Genomic DNA, 16,647 nt, shown 5'->3' on the forward strand with positions numbered 1-16,647 from the left:
ATAACTGACGGGAAGTTGCTGGAGCTTCCGTACAGGTAGATGGATTGGTCGAAATGGTTGATTTTCTTTCTGGATGAACGTGTTGTTCTTCTTGATTATTCCGATTACAAGCTCGCTTATTATGGATTTCTCAGTAAGGTAATTTGATTTGTTTTGGGTTTTATGTTGTTTTAGGGCTTTAAAAGAACTTTTGATTGCATAGCTAGAATCTCACCTGTAGACGGGTCGGTGATTGGATGGGTTCTTCTTCCAGAATTGAGGTACCTTCATCATCATTTTCAGTTGTTGCATATATGATTTAACTAATTATATCTTTTATCACTTTTTTTTCAAACCGGAAATACTATCAGCTGGAAATAAAGTAAGCATATGTTCATGAACTGATTGACGCTTCATGTTATTAAGTTATGAAAGTTATAGTTGTCGTTTAATTTTCACTTCCGTAATTAACTTTGGTTGAATCTTTGCTGATATTCAGATTGATGTGTTGAACGGGATAGCATGGGATGAAGATAAGAAACGACTTTTTGGTAAGCTTTCAACAGAGTCGATTTGGGTTATGTTTGTCCCTATCGGATCAAATGGGTAAAATCAGAAATTATTTAAAAAGTTGTTCAAACGGGTTGAAAGTCACCAAAGTGTATTTCTGACGCTCATAATTTTTAAACTCATTATATTCAATATCTCTGACGATTATTGGATTTTTTTTGTTAACTCATATTTGACACACTGATTGTTATTAAATGTCTGGAGTCGACCCATTAACTCACCCACCCATTGTATGATTTGTTTCAGCGACTGGGAAACTTTGGCCGAAGCTATACGAGGAATCAGATTTGAAATCACACACCAGCTTGGATTGCAAGGGTTAACCGTTGTTCTTACTTCAAGAGATACTGCTGTAGGTGAAGAATCAGCAAAAGTCATACAAGAAGGCGGCTTAAAAGTGGTATTCCATCAACTCGATGTTATAGATCAACAATCAATTGACACGTTTTGTTCTTGGATAAAAGAAAACTATGGTGGTATAGATATTCTGGTAATATCATATCAACACTACCCACATCTCATTTTGTTTTTCCTTATTTTTTGAGGTTTTTGCAGATAAACAATGTAGGATTCAATTATATCCTCTGCTTCAGTTTTGTCTTTCTATCGGCCTAAAAAACAAGGTATTAATCTAATATATATATATATATATATATATATATATATATATATATATATATGAACACCTTATTTATTAATGACTTTCGACTTTGTTTAGTTAAATCATAGAGAAAATCGTCCAGTGGTTGGGGAGATCGAAACTAGGGCTGGTGGTTCACTAATTGGAAAGAGGGCTGGTTATTGATTGATTGGGCGATTAAACTGGAAAAAAAATAATGAGGGGCTGTGAATTGTTCAAGAATTTTAATCAGTTCATTATTAAAAGTTAATCAACAATTCAAGATTGAGGAGAAGGGGCAGCAGGCTATAGAAAATACAATCAGATTGTTTAAATCTACAGGTATTAATCTACTTTGCTTTTCTTAATTAATCTCGTTTCATTTTTTATTTTTCTAGTTTCAACATGCTAGACTAATTGTTAAATGGACCAAATAAGAAAATTAGTTAACATTCTACCAGGTAAATGGCTGAAGAGATCCCATTTTCATAATTTATGCATCTCTTTGTGATTTTAGGTTTATGATATGATCAATTGACTACCGAATTAAGCTTCTGCAATCATCAGAGGTCCGCCTGCAATCATTGGAAGATTGATTTCGGTTAGATTTGCTTTGTTACATATTAGGATCCACAAAATCTTTAATCCACGCGGGATCCGTTTTTGTTTGGGTCATCCGATACCCGTGTTGGTTTAATTGATAATGATCTATCTATTTTACATGATGTAGGTTGAGTTTGTGGGATCTTTTCATCCGATTTCAACAGGTATACCTAAAACCTAATTATATTGATCTAGTCGCTCTATATTCTCTCTTTTCACCATTCATCCGTCCATAATCATCGTATCTTTTCATTCGATTTCAACAGGTATGATCGCTTCATTGGTTTCATAGGTTAATTTCAGAAGTTTAACATTATTTTTAGTCGAATCGTCAAATTGTTTGATAAATTAGTGTGTTTTAGTTAACTATTTGTTGATTTTAGATTCCTTCTTTTCCTCATTAGCCAAATCCTGTTCAGTCGTTCCTCTATTCATTGCGAGTTGTTGTTTGAGGTATTTTGATAATGTTTTGATTTCTCTTTGTTAATATTTAATGTATTTTGATTCTTTTATAAAGTCCTGCATAAGAAAAACATCTTCAATAGTGGTTGATAAGTCAACAGATATTTAAAACCACTGTTGGGTTAAAACACTGTTTTTTGGAGAAAAGTGAAACCACTGTTTTGGGTTAAACAGTGTGTTGAAACCACTTTTGGGTTAAAACAGTGTTTGAAACCACTGTTGGATTAAAACGGTGGTTTGAAACCACTTTTGGGTTAAAACAGTATTTGAAACCACTGTTGGATTAAAACGGTGGTTTGAAACCACCGTTGGGTTAAAACGGTGGTTTGAAACCACTGTTAGGTTAAAACAGTGTTTTGCGAAGAAATAGATGTTTGAAACCACTGTTGTGTTAAAACAGTGTTTGAAACCACTGTTAGGTTAAAACAGTGTTTTGCGAAGAAACAGATGTTTGAAACCACTGTTGTGTTAAAACAGTGTTTGAAACCACTGTTATGTATTTTCGTCATGATCATAGAATTGGTGTAAATTAGACTTATCACTTGTGATTATGATGTCATCATATGTATTTTGAGTTTAGACTCCAACCTCAATTTCAGCTGGCATCTCCAGCTTTTTATTTATTTATTTATTTTTCATTACATTCAGTTTTTGTCCATTGATAAGCATATTCCAGAAATGCTGGCTGTCATGTGTATTTTACCTTTTGCAATTAATACATTGGTCAGAGCTATGTAAAAGAATCTCATGTGTTTGTTGTATATACTATCACATCAACATTTTGGCGAAAGATCAGCTACGTCTAGCTAAGCTGGATCAACTGAGGCAAGCAGCCAGAACAGGGGTAGAAGTGCGTGTTGAGAAGGAATGTGCAGAGCTAGGGACAAAAGTGGAATTGCACGCGAGGCAGGCAGAGAGAAACAAAATGAGAATCTTGAGAGCCTACAGGAACACATTAAGGGAAAGAACATCTCAATCTCTTACAAGAAGAATTTCTTGTGAGAGTAAGTATAAAGAGTGTGTTGGCGCTGCTATTTCTCAAAAACGGGCTGCACCTGAGAAGAAAAGATTGGAATTACTAGAAGCTGACATGGAAAGGGCACATGCCAGCCTTTTACAAGTAAGAAAGGTAGCCAAATTCGTCTCTCAGAAGCGAGAGATTGAAAGAAGGAGAACAAGAGAGAGTTTGGAAGATAAACTACTAAGGGTATGCATGTTTTTTTCTTTTATTGCTATCCAGTACGCATTGAAACATGTTTTTAGCATTGGCGGATGATCATATGTTGGATAATGTGCTTGTATACAGGCAAAGAGACAGAGAGCAGAATACCTGATGCATAGGGCAAAACTACTTAATTCTGTAGGTGCTCTGTGGACCAAGAAGACGCAGAAGCAAGCTGATTATCTTTCTAGAAAATTAGGAAGGTACATGTGGTAAAAACCGTAAAATTATAGTTTGACCTTTGTGTGATACAATGAAAAACATGATGGATATATGTTGAGATTGAACCCTATCAGAGGAACAGATAATTAAAGCCAACACTAGATAAGAGCAGTGGATCCAAAATAAGCAGAAGTTATGCTTACATTCTCTCCCCTTGAAAGTGGTTTCAACATCTAATGACCTCCATCCACTGATCCTTTACAACATCTGCTGATTACAACTGCTGACCAAGTTAAAGGCTGATGAAGACTAAAGCCCTGTTGATCAATCTACTGCTATGGGTCAAGCACTGCTGAAGTTATCAAGTACTGCTGGAGTCACAACAGTGGAAGGATAAAGCAGTAGTTTAGCTTTTCTTATGTAATGTATTGAAAACAGTAGATAGCATAGCAGTGTTTGTATTAGATCAGTTGTTAGAGTTTGTTAGGAGGTTAGATGTCACTTTCATGGTGACGTCAGCAAAGATGCCACAGTGGTTTGGGCGTGCCTATAAATAGAACAGTACCCTGTACTGTTCTATTAGCTCTTCACCACTTTTCTTCCTGTACGAACAAACACTGTGAGCTCAGGCTGAGGGGGAGTTTGTTACATGCATGCATTGTAATCGTAGCTTGAAATAAATTCAATCATTCGGTTCTATGTGAAAATGTGTGTGAAAAGCAATTCTCCTGTTTGATTGTGTGCAAAGTTTATTTCCATTTATATTCCGCTGCATTACTTGTTCATCTTCCATCTTAATCCAAATGTAAAACACAATCAATCCAAACTCAGATCCTAACAATTGGTATCAGAGCTCGGACAGTCAAATTTGATTTAACAATCATTTTGACATAAATAGTTCAGCTCACAATCGTTGATACTGATAGTTGTTCGTTTTGTTGAAAAACAGAGTAATGTTTAATCACGTTCAAAGTTGATTAATCAGTACCTGTAAAACAACTAGGATGACGTCACAATCACAAGATGATAAGAATAACATCGGTTCACTTTTCAAACCACCCATGCTTAAACGTAACGAATACAACATCTGGGAGAGAAGGATGGGTCACATCCTTGCTCAACAGAATACCGGATGTTGGAGATCTGTTGTTTTTGGACCACATGTTCCCATGGTACCAAGTGCTGAGGATACAAAGAAGTTCGAACCTAAAAAACCTGAAAATATACTGAAACTGATTTTCAAAAGTTCGAACTCGATGCCAAAGCATTTAGCATCATTGCATCTGCATTACCCAATGAAATTTATGTTGGGCTGTTACACTGTAACAGTGCCAAGGAATTATGGGATGCACTTAAAGAACAATTTGGGGGAACTGAAAAAGTAATTGAAAATAACAGGGAAATTCTGAATCAGCAGTATGAAACCTTTTGTCACATTAAGGGTGAATCATTGACTCAACAGTTTGAGCGATTCAGTTTTCTCATTAGTGAGCTAAGGCTTGTTAAGGTTGTATTTGCTAATTCTACACAAAATAGCAGGTTCCTTAGATCACTACCTGAAAAATGGGATACAATTGCCTTTGTAACTAGAAACTCTGCTGAGTTCAAAGATCTGACACTGACCCAACTTCATGGTAGACTCCTGACCTATGAAAGGGAGTTAAACCAGAAAAAGAAGTTGCAAGAGTCTGGAAAAGTTGCTGATGACTACTCATTTGGTAGCACAACTCTTTTTGGTCAGGAAGAATCTGATAGCAGTAGTAAGGATCAGAGTTATGATCATTACATTGACATAACTGCTGGTGGAAACTTTAACAACTCTGATTCTCACTCTGCAAATTATGCTTTTACTGCAAATTGTGAAAACCAGATGTCAGATAACTTGTGCTTTGAACTCAATGACTTACAGCACTTTGATCCAACTGATCTTAAAGAAATGGACATTTTGCACCAATTGGTTTTGCTTAGTGTAAGAATAAGCAAATTTTATAAAAGGACAGGGAGAAAATTCCCAGGGTTACATGGAAATTTAAAAGTGAGGTTGGATAAGTCAAAGATAGTGTGCTATAAGTGCAATAGGCTAGGACATTTTGCTAGGGAATGTAGGAGTCAAACCGCTGGTCCAATTGTTACTCATCCCAGCTCAAACCCTAGGCCACAAAACCAAAGCACTGTGCACTATTCCCATTATACCCCTGCTGCCCATGCAAACACTGCTCATTATGCAAACCCTATTCCTGTGCATTATGTTCAAACAACTGTCCCTCAAATTCAGTATGTCCAGGCTCCTGTACCTCAGGTTCAAGTGCAACCAGTTGCACCACAACAAGCTGCACCACTAGAAGTGGTTCAACCAGATCAGCAAAGCTTTTTCACCCAAGGCTTTGTTGACTGGAGCAGCTTACCTGACGAGCTAGGTGATGAAAATTTTGCACTCTATGCTACTAATGATGCTTCTAATGATGAAGTTTGTCTTATGGCATTAGAGTTAATACCAAAAGAGCTGGATGCTGAAAAAGGGCAAACAAGTGCTGAAATAGTGGATGAAGTTGCTGAAGCAGTGGTTACTGTTGTTGCTGGTGAACTACTACTGGAAGAAAGTTTAGAACCCCTGATTGAACCACTGAATGACCCCTGGTGCAAAGAAGAAGAGAAGAAGCATGGTGAGAAGGAAGAGAAGATGACTGATGAGGAAGGGCATACTTGTGATTGGGCCATGATGGCTGCAGCTAAGGTATCATCTCAGGTTCTTGAAAATCTGTGTTCAGACAAATGCATTATAGCATTTGCTAACATTAAAGAGGTGAATGAAAACCTTAAGGATATAGTGTTGAATGATGAGGTCAAATTTGAAAAGTCTTTAAAAGATCTTAAAAACAAATTGGCTGAAAAGGATAAAGAAATCTGCAGCTTAAAAGAAGAGCAAAACATAACCAAGAACCAACTCCAAACAATGGTAGAAAAATACCAGGTTTGCAAAAAGGAGTTGGAATCCACCCAAATCACTTGTGAAAAATGGGTAGAATATTGCAAAGGTTATGAGGTCATGCTTGAAAAACATATCAAAAGCAATGTGAAATTTGGTGTTGGTTTTAGAAAACATGATGAAATTGAAAACAATGCTTTAAAAGATTCTGTTCAATCCACTATTGAAATCATTCCCACAAACAAGGATGGCCAAGAAATTAAAATCACTGACAAACTTGGTAACAAGATCACTCTGGAAAGATCTGTGGGATCCTCAACTTTTGAGGAAATTGAGAAATACCAATTTAAACCCACATGGTCTGATGAGTGTGACATCCTTGAAAACATCAAACTAATGGACTTCACAACCACTGATGGTGTAAAAGCTCCTAAAGCAAAGGTCATTCCTCTCAAAGACATCCCAACAGTGGTTCAAAATTCTGTTGCTAAGGAGTCTGAGAAGAAGAAAAGAAGAGAAAAAGTTAAAAACCTGTTTGTGATTTCTGTGAAAAGAAGAACCATCTAACAAAAGACTATTTTCATCTAAAAGCATATGATATCAAAAAAACAAGTGTCGTTGTACCTGCTGAGAGCTGCACCATCTGTGGTAAAACAAACCACAAAACTCAAGAATGTGTGTATCGCAAAAACTTTGATGTAAAAAAGAATGAGTACACTGCAAAAATATCCTTGAGTTCATCAACATCATCTGCCAAACTCACCAAGAATCAACCACTGTTTGTGCCAGTTCAAACAGCTGTTACAAAACAGCTGAACCAAACATCTGTCAAAAGAGATGTTCAGGTGACTGATGCACCCCCTGCCAATCAATACAGAAGAGGTAAGGGACAGCCACCATACCAAAGGATCCCACATGTTTATGAGGTTTACAAAAAGCCTTCTAAACCAAGAGTGAACAGGTATCCTTTTGGCTATCAGCAGGTGATTGGTCAAGACCCCCAACAGTGGTTAGAGAAAAACATTCCCAAAAATGTTCAAACCCCTAAGCTAACCACTGTCCATCCACATGAACTCATCCCAGACACTGTTGAGACCCCATCCAAAGCCTTATTGGCTTTGGAGACCTTAATGAACTAATCCTTTTACTTCATGTGCAGGGAGCTTCTGCATGCTTAGATAGCCTTTGGTATGTAGATAGTGGAGGCTCCAGGCACATGACAGGATGTAAAGCCCTACTCAAAGATTTCAAAATCCATGGAGGGGTGATATATCCTTTGGTAATAATAGTAAAGGGAAAGTTCTGGGGTCTTGTACAGTACAGTCTGGTAATGTAAAATTTGAAAATGTCAATCTAATAGACAATCTAAAATTCAACCTCCTGAATGTCTCACAAATGAGTGATAAGGGCTATGGCTCATTCTTCACAAAGGATTGTTGTAGGATTGTTGGACCAGAAATGGTTAAAAAGATTGAAGAAATAGTAAACAATGGAAAAACTCAACTTGTTGCTCAAGGAAGTGGCAATGTTTATGTTGTTGATATGTCAAAAGAGAGCCCCAGGACTGATGCCTGTCTGTTCTCAGCTGCCTCTAACAAGGAGACGGAATTATGGCATAGGAGATTGGGGCACACAAATCTCAAGACAATCACTGCTATTTCAAAACAGGGTTAGTAAGAGGTTTACCTCAAAAACTGTTCACCTGTCCTGAGCATTGTGTTTCCTGCCTAAAAGGAAAACAACATAAAAGCTCATACAAATCAAATGAAGAGTCCAAAACAACCAAATGTTTGCAAATGCTTCATATGGATTTGTTTGGCCCAGTTAAAGTCATGAGTCTTAGGAAGAAAAGATATTGTTTGGTTATTGTTGATGACTTTTCTAGGTTTACATAGACTTACTTTTTACATTCCAAAGATGAGACTGCAGGCATTCTGCAAGACTTTGTTACATAGGTTGAAAAGCAGTTTGATCTTCCAGTAAAAATCTTTAGGAGTGACAATGGCACAGAGTTCAGAAATAAGGAGTTAGATGATTTCTGTGTGTCAAAAGGAATTGTAAGGCAGTACAACATTCCAAGAACACCAGAACAAAATGGGGTTGTTGAAAGAAAGAACAGGACTTTGACTGAAGCTGCCAGAACCATGCTTGCAAATTCAGGTTTGCCATTAACTTTTTGGGCAGAAGCAGTAAACACTGCTTGCTATGTCCAAAACAGAGTTTTAATCAACCCCAGGCATCAAAAGACTGCCTATGAACTGCTGTACAACATAAAGCCATTAATTTCATATTTCAAAGTTTTTGGCTGCACATGTTTCATTTTAAACTTAAAAGATTCTATCTCAAAGTTTGCAGACAAAACTGATTGTGGTTATCATCTGGGATACTCAACCACTGCTAAGGCCTACAAAGTGTTTAACACAAGGACTAAGACAGTGGAAGAGACTTTGAATGTAAAGTTCAATGAACTTTCATCAATGAAAATCCCAGAAAATCCTGCAGATTTATTTGATCTTGATAAATTCACATTTGAAAGTGTTGCTGTCAAGCCTAAAATGCAGGTCCATCAGAAAATTCATCATCAGACTATGGATATGAAATCATCATTCCACAACAAAAGTCTGCATCAAGTGGAAGAGTAGCAGATGTTCAAAACAGCTGTCAAAGTTCAACCACTGCTACCTCAACAGTTGTTGACCAAAGTAGCACATCAACCCCTGCTTCCACATCATGAAACACTGTTGATAAAAGTCCTCAAACAGTGGATCAAAGTCAGCATGTGTCCACACCATTACCTCCTATTCCACTGAAGCCACTGCTGGATCATCAAAGTCACCAGCAGTGGTTAGCTCAGATGATTCACATCTGCAGCCTTCCCCACTTAATGCCATTGTTACATACCAATGAGATATTATCTTCTTGAAATCTCATCCACCTGACCAAATCATTGGCAACATCAATGAAGGGGTGCTCACAAGAAGTCAATCCCAAAACATTTGTCTTTTTGTTGGTTTCCTATCTCTCCATCAGCCAGTCAAGTACCAAGAGGCACTAAAAGACAACAACTGGGTAGAAGCCATGCAAGAGGAGCTCTAACAGTTTAGAAGACAACAAGTTTGGGAGATTGTACCATTGCCAGAGGGTATGAGTCCTATTGGCACAAAATGGGTCTTCAAAAATAAAACTGATGAAAGGGGTATTGTTGTCAATAATAAAGCCAGGCTTGTGGTTCAAAGGTTCAGACAGGAAGAGGGCATTGACTATTATGAAACATTTTCCCCTGTAGAAAGATTGGAAGCTATCAGACTATTCCTGGCCTTTGCTGTCAATCACAACATCAAGGTGTATTAAATGGATATCAAATGTGCATTCCTCTATGGTAATATTCAAGAAGAGGTTTATGTTTGTCAACCTCCAGGCTTTGAGGATCCATTTAATCCAAATCATGTCTACAAGCTAAATAAAGCTTTATATGGCCTGAAACAAGCACCAATGGCCTGGTATGAAACTCTTTCCACCTTTCTACTTTCCATTGGTTTCACAAGAGGTAAAATAGACAAAACACTGTTTCTAAAATGGAGAGGAAAGGATTTGATGATTGTCCAGATTTATGTGGATGACATTATTTTTGGAAGCACATGTAATAAAATGTGTGAAGAGTTTAGGACACTCATGACAGCTGAGTTTGAAATGCGTGCAATGGGTGAACTCCAGTGCTTTCTTGGTCTCCAAGTAAGGCAACTGCAAAATGGCACTTTTATCCATCAAGGCAAATATTCCAAAGAACTTTTAAAGAAATTTGAGATGGATGATTGTAAGCCATGCAGTACACCCATTGCAACAAATAAATTAGTCATGTCTGATGAAAAAGATGATTTGGTTGATCAAACTTTATATAGAAGCATGATTGGGTCCTTGTTGTATCTAACTGCATCTAGGCCAGACATCATGTTTGCAACATGTGTTTGTGCAAGATCCCAATCAGCCCCTAGAAAGTCAAACCTTATTGCTGTAAAAAGGATATTCAGATACCTAAAAAGTGCTCCCGCACTTGGTATCTGGTATCCAGCTGATGGTAAAATTGAGCTTTCAGGTTTCTCAGATAGTGACTTTGCTGGATGTGACAAGACAAGGAAGTCCACTTCAGGAGGGTGCTAGGCAATTGCTTAGTGTCTTGGCAAAGCAAAAAGCAAGCAGCTGTTTCCACATCCACTGCTGAGGCAGAGTATATAGCTGCTGCAAGCTGTACAGCCCAACTGCTTTGGCCTTAAAATCAGTTGCTGGATTTTGGTATCACTGCCCTAAAGACTCCTCTCATGTTGGATAGTCAGACAGCAGAAAATATCATCAAAAATCCAGTCTCCCATTCAACCACCAAGCACATTGATATCAGACATCACTTTGTGAGGGATTGCTATGAAAAAGGTTTGATTTCTCTGCACCATGTTCCAACTAAAGATTTGCTGGCAGATGTGCTAACCAAAGCATTAGACACATCCACCTTTGAAAGCTTGATCTCTAGGATTGGCATGCTGAACATGGAATAACAGGCAAAATCCTGTTTTTCTATGAATATAAGCATTAAAATGTTTTCAGAAAATCAAAAATCCATCCTTAAAAATAGCTGAAAATGAATTGTTCATTAAATCCTTAAAAGTCTGCCATAACCACTGTTTTGTTCAAACATTTGTTCTGCTTAAAAATTTGTCCATTGCTGAAAGTCAACCCCTGTTCTCTCATTTCCTTGATAAGCACTGTTGATCAAAATCATTGTTTTTTTATCCACTGATATGCTATCCACTGATAGTAAAAATCACCTACTGCTTTCATTATTACCGTTGCAACCAATGATCTTGTTCCATCAGGGGTTGGCACATGGACAGTACGTAGCGGAAAGATCTTTTGTAACCGCTGCCACGTTAGAATTCATTTTTTCCACTATAAAACCCTGAGCAAAACCCCCAAACAGGGCTTTTACTGTCAAATCGAATTCATAAAAATTCCTTTCTCAAAGCAGTTATCATCTATCTTTCTCAATTCATTCATCATTCTTCTTCTTCAAAATGACAAAATCAAAGTCTTCATCATCTGAAAAACCCACCGAAACAGTCATCAAAATTCCGTACAAAGCACCTCACAATTACTTGGGCCTCTTGACAAAACCAAGCAAAATCGAAACCTACAATTCCATCATTGATACCATGTCGTCTTCAAAGAACAAAACTTTGTTGAATGCAGATGCTCCGATTTACCTGAAAACCCAGAGAGAATTTTGGAAGAATGCTACTCTTGAACCTCAAGGTGAAGACATCATAGCCATCAATTCCTCTCTAAAGGGTAAAACAGTCAAAATCACACCACAATCCATCTCAGAGGTATTCGAACTTGATGTCAGCAAGGTAAAACTTCTTTTCCTAAAAGCGAGTATCAAACTGATTTTCTTGAAAGGGGGTATGCAGAAGAAATGAGAAGGGATACCTTACAAAAAGGCAACTTTCCTCCTGCAACAAGATTTATATTCCATAGCCTTTTGATGTATGTCTTAAATAAAACAACTGCTTTTAACGAATTACCATTAAAGATCCAATACCTGGGTTATGCTATTTTACAAAATGAAAATTTTAACTATTCCCAGGAGATCTTTGAGGTCACACCCCTTTCTAAGGCGGAAGCACGAGGTGTGATCTTGAAAGGTTCTCATTGCATACGAATGGTAGACATACTACATGCTCATAAAATAACTCCAAATGCCATTGACATTAAACATTCAAAACAAAGTTTAAGATAAGTGTTTACATCACACGACCAATAATTGTTTTAAAAAGTTTACAACTTTATTTCATCCACAAACAACAAGGTTTTAATTATTATATCACCACATGAGGTGGAATATAACAACCAAACCCGCAAAAGAGGCATAGGAGTCTTGACATGACATAGCTAAAAACATAAACGACATCCTTGAGCAAGGGTAAGACCGCACGCACATCCACTTTAGTTACCTGAAATACATGTGAGTTTTTGGAAAATCGTCAACATAATGTTGGTGTGAATTCATGCAGATTTGTGAAAACAATAAAGCATTCGTTATGGAAAATATGGTATGTAATTTCAAGTATTTCTGTAAATGTAAGGAAATCGAGATCGCTAATGGTTTGCAAGGCCATTAACATGTGACACGACATAGGAAGCATCCAAACCATAGGCATTTTTAGTTGTCGATTCCACGACTGTCGATTCACGACTAGAGACACAAAAGCACTGCTTGGTAAAAGAGTGGCCAAGAGTGTGGTTGCCTGAAACCCATTAGATCTAACCTTTTGTTCCGCGGTCTTGGTATGTAACTGATTAATGGTGCTTATGGCACCCTATTCGTGACATGATCTAAAGTATCATTCCTTAGTTTTTGTATTCAACATACCATAACACATGTATTTTCCCCAATTTTAGAAAACAAGTAAAAGTTTAAAAGTAGGGACATGAACTCACAACTTTGCGTTTCCTGCGTCGTAAACTTCACCGGTAGCGTCGTGACCTGTACGTTTCTATTGATGTTAGCCACTAGACTTGTATCGCACAAGTACAAGTCACCATCTTTTATGTATATGTTCTTTGTTGTTAAAAATAATTTATATTTTTAACTTTTCAGGTATGTTACTTATATTATATTTTCAAAAATAAATATAAGTATTTTGTATTTTTCACCAAAAATCAAGGCTTTGATTTTTATTACTTTCCGGAATTATATTATTTAAAAACAATATATTTTTAAGACTTGTATGAAATATATACATTTTGTCATGCTATGAAATATATATGTGTTTATTCTTGTTATCCACCCGAGTTATATATTTTTGTCCAAAAATATATTTTAAGTTCATAACTTGTCCAAGTTAAATAATGTGTTAAGAAATAGATTTTCATAAATATAATTTCTTGTATTTGTCCATGTGCTTCTTATGTATTCTCATGTATTTTGTATGTGTATTTCTGTATTGATACTCCATGGGAGTATTTAGTGTATTTTCAAGTTCCTAATACACTACTACATATAATACACATAATAAACACTTAGCCCAAAATTTGGTGATCACTAAATATATATATTTTTCCCTAAAACTATACATACTTTGTATTAACTTTAACTTGAAGAAATAATCGTTTCTTAACTTGTAATTCCTTAGCAAAATTAGGGAAATCTTTGTAATATTTTTAGGTGGATTTTTTTTAGGGGATAAGTTTCACCAAAACTTATATTTTTCTAAGTGTCAAAATTTTATAAAAATTTTGACATAGTTTCCCCTAAAAATGGAGGTTTCCCATGTTTTCAAAACATGTGTTTATTTTCTTTTCAATCACCAAAACAATTTTCAACAATAATCATCAACAACATACACTAATTATTCCATATGAAACATCATGGTGAACGTGTTTCTTGTTAAAAAATGTGTAGTCTTTTAGATCTACACTTTACATATTATGATCTTTCATAAACAAGCTTTGTGTTAAACTTTTAACAAACTTTTCATAGATATTAGTTTCAAAAATTAGTTTAAAACACACTTTATTAATTCAAGATTACAAGTTTATATGTAAAAAATCCTATTTCAAGTTCATATTATGCTTCACATGTTCATCTTCAAGTTTAACCATTGATCCTTCAAGATTCATGCTTAAACTTGGTAGATCTAAGCTCTAACATACTAGATCTAAACATAAACACAAGATATAACATCAACAACATCAATACATACACTAACATTTCATGTAATCACTTATTTTCTTCATGAATATGTTAGATATTCTTATTTTTAACATTAGAAGTTAAGTTGTTTAGATGGTGAAACTTGTACATAACATAAACATGACTTAAATTAGTGATCAAGAGGCTTACTACTAGCTCTAATGGCTAGGGAAGTGGCACAAAAATGAAGATGATGATCAAGGAAGAAAGTGAGTGGTTAAAAGCTCCACAAGGTGGTCCTTCAAGTTCTAGCACCATACACCTTCCTAAATGGCCTCCATACTCCTTCTAACAAGCTTGGATTGTAAGGAAATGAAGTGAAAATGAATGTGTATGGGTGTGTGTGTTGATCCGTGAGTTAGAGATGAAGGGAGGAAGAAGATGAAGTTATTTGAGAATGGGTGATTAGTTTAGGATTTATAAAGATTTTCCATATCTTTCTTATGGCATATTACTAGAATATTCCTTACACAAAATCTAACATAATCTAATAAAATCAACTAAAATCTAATCAAATAAAATCCCCATATGGGACCCATAGGGCTGGATTTGGTGAAGGGGGGGGGGTAAGATGTAAAATTTTGGAAGTTGAAGGTTTAAAGTGCAAATGATAAGGCTTAAGTAAGTTTAAGTGTGTTTAGGTGTTTTTATGATTTTTAAGGTGTCCTAGCATCAATACTAGATTAATATCATAAAAACATTACTTCTAGTCAAATTTTGATGTCCCGGTTATTGTCTGGCTCTTCGGTTCGTTACGGTTCGTTAAAGTGCTGAATTGCGCAGTTTCACTAGGTATAAAGCACTTCTATGGCAGTTTTAATTCCCAACACCTTGTAAGTTATTTTGGACAATAAAACATAAATTATACATGATATTAATGTGCTTAAAAGCTGATTATAGCTGAATTGTTGCTGAATTATGCTGATTTCAGCATTTTAGATAAGTTTCGGGTGGTTTTTAGTGCATAGTTTAGGTTCCGGAAAGTTTATATGTTAACCCTTGTATCCATACTTGGGTTTTAATGTATTTTAGACATTGGACCTACTCCTAGGCCCTCATCTTATTATCTGACTGCTTTCTGCAGAGCTGCTGACACAGTGTGTCTTACCGGTGAGTTTACTAGTCTTTCTGACGCAACGCTAAAAGTAATGCATAAAGCAATATTTGAAGTATAAAATGTGCATGAATTCACAAGTATAGCATGAAATCAGACAATGTTGACATTTAAGCACATAATTGCAGATATTAAATAATAATTAAACTGTACGGAAATTACCGATTTTGTGCCAGTTGTCACAGTCTCCCCTCGTTAAAAGAATTTCGTTTCGAAATTCAGGCTGAGTTATCTCCCGCAGAAGCCTTCTCGAACAGATGGAGGTACCTGGCTTTAAACTGGTCTTCACGTTCCCACGTGTACTCGGGTCCGTGCTTAGAGTTCCAACGTACTTTGACAAGCTTAACACTACTCCTTCGAGTCTTGTTGACCTTCCAGTCTGTAACCTTAATGGGTTCTTTAGTAAAGTGGAGTGTGTCGTCGATATGCACCTCATCCGCAGGGATGATCACTGCTTCTTGGGTTGGACTCTTCTTGAGGTTGGACACATGAAACGTATCATGTACTCCGTTAAGTTCATCCGGTAATTCCAACTTGTACGCCACGGTACCAATCTTTTCTAAGATCTTGAATGGTCCGATGTATCGTGGATTCAGCTTCCCACATTTTCCGAATCTTACTACGCCCTTCCAAGGTGAGACCTTCAACAAAACTCTGTCTCCCACCTCGAATTCTAAGGGTTTCCATCTTCGATCTGCGTAGCTCTTTTGTCGATCTCGAGCCACCTTAATGCGCTCTCGGATCTGCATAATCTTGTCGGTCGTCTCTTGAACTAGTTCAGGACCAACCATACGTTTGTCTCCAGTGTCTGCCCAACATAACGTCGAGCGACACTTGCGGCCATACAGAGCTTCGAACGGTGCGGCCTTTATACTCGTATGGTAGCTGTTATTATAGGAAAACTTAACTAAAGGTAGATAAGTATCCCAGCTACCGCCCAGATCCATAACACATGCGCGAAGCATATCTTCTAGCGTTTGTATGGTCTGTTCGCTCTAGCCGTCAGTTTGCAGATGGAAGGCCGTGCTGAGATCTAGTTGAGATCCAAAGGCCTCCTGGAAGGATTGCCAGATCCTTGATACGAAACGTCCATCTCTATCTGAGATAATCGAGATAGGCACTCCATGACGTGCCAAAATTTCCTTCAGGTACAGCTCGGCAAGCTTTCCAGTGCTATCCTTCTCTCGGATTGGTAGGAAATGCGCAGATTTCGTTAATCGATCGACTATCACCCATATCATATCAT

At 36.8% G+C, this 16,647-nt stretch overlaps 1 long non-coding RNA gene across 1 annotated transcript; it reads left to right on the forward strand.

Moving 5' to 3' along the window:
• Positions 1–333: 333 nt before the first annotated feature.
• On the forward strand, positions 334–865 carry LOC110926524. Its single transcript, XR_002585282.2, has 3 exons — positions 334–361; positions 479–530; positions 796–865. It is a non-coding gene; the product is annotated as an uncharacterized LOC110926524 (long non-coding RNA).
• Positions 866–16,647: the final 15,782 nt, after the last annotated feature.

This window comes from Helianthus annuus, chromosome 4 (assembly GCF_002127325.2).
Source record: "Helianthus annuus cultivar XRQ/B chromosome 4, HanXRQr2.0-SUNRISE, whole genome shotgun sequence".
Lineage (NCBI taxonomy): Eukaryota > Viridiplantae > Streptophyta > Magnoliopsida > Asterales > Asteraceae > Helianthus > Helianthus annuus.